This window comes from Rattus norvegicus, chromosome X (assembly GCF_036323735.1).
Source record: "Rattus norvegicus strain BN/NHsdMcwi chromosome X, GRCr8, whole genome shotgun sequence".
Classification (NCBI taxonomy): Eukaryota; Metazoa; Chordata; class Mammalia; order Rodentia; family Muridae; genus Rattus; species Rattus norvegicus.
The window spans coordinates 152,679,597-152,680,645 of NC_086039.1; positions in this window are offsets into that span (position 1 = coordinate 152,679,597).

The window sequence follows — 1,049 nt, forward strand, 5'->3', positions numbered from 1 at the left end:
CAAGAAAGAACACATGGAAACAACCCTGGATATAGAAAACCAAAAGAAGAGACAAGGAGCTGTAGATACAAGCTTCATCAACAGAATACAAGAGATGGAAGAGAGAATCTCAGGAGCAGAAGATTCCATAGAAATCATTGACTCAACTGTCAAAGATAATGTAAAGCGGAAAAAGCTACTGGTCCAAAACATACAGGAAATCCAGGACTCAATGAGAAGATCAAACCTAAGGATAATAGGTATAGAAGAGAGTGAAGACTCCCAGCTCAAAGGACCAGTAAATATCTTCAACAAAATCTTAGAAGAAAACTTCCCTAACCTAAAAAAAGAGATACCCATAGACATACAAGAAGCCTACAGAACTCCAAATAGATTGGACCAGAAAAGAAACACCTCCTGTCACATAATTGTCAAAACACCAAACGCACAAAATAAAGAAAGAATATTAAAAGCAGTAAGGGAAAAAGGTCAAGTAACATATAAAGGGAGACCTATCAGAATCACACCAGATTTCTCGCCAGAAACTATGAAGGCCAGAAGATCCTGGACTGATGTCATACAGACCCTAAGAGAACACAAATGCCAGCCCAGGTTACTGTATACAGCAAAACTCTCAATTAACATTGATGGAGAAACCAAGATATTCCATGACAAAACCAAATTTACACAATATCTTTCTACAAATCCAGCACTACAAAGGATAATAAATGGTAAAGCCCAACATAAGGAGGCAAGCTATACCCTAGAAGTAGCAAGAAACTAATCATCTTGGCAACAAAACAAAGAGAATGAAAGCACACAAACATAACCTCACATCCAAATATGAATATAAAGGGAAACAATAATCACTATTCCTTAATATCTCTCAATATCAATGGCCTCAACTCCCCAATAAAAAGACATAGATTAACAAACTGGATACGCAACGAGGACCCTGCATTCTGCTGCCTACAGGAAACACACCTCAGAGACAAAGACAGACACTACCTCAGAGTGAAAGGCTGGAAAACAACTTTCCAAGCAAATGGTCAGAAGAAGCAAGCTGGTGT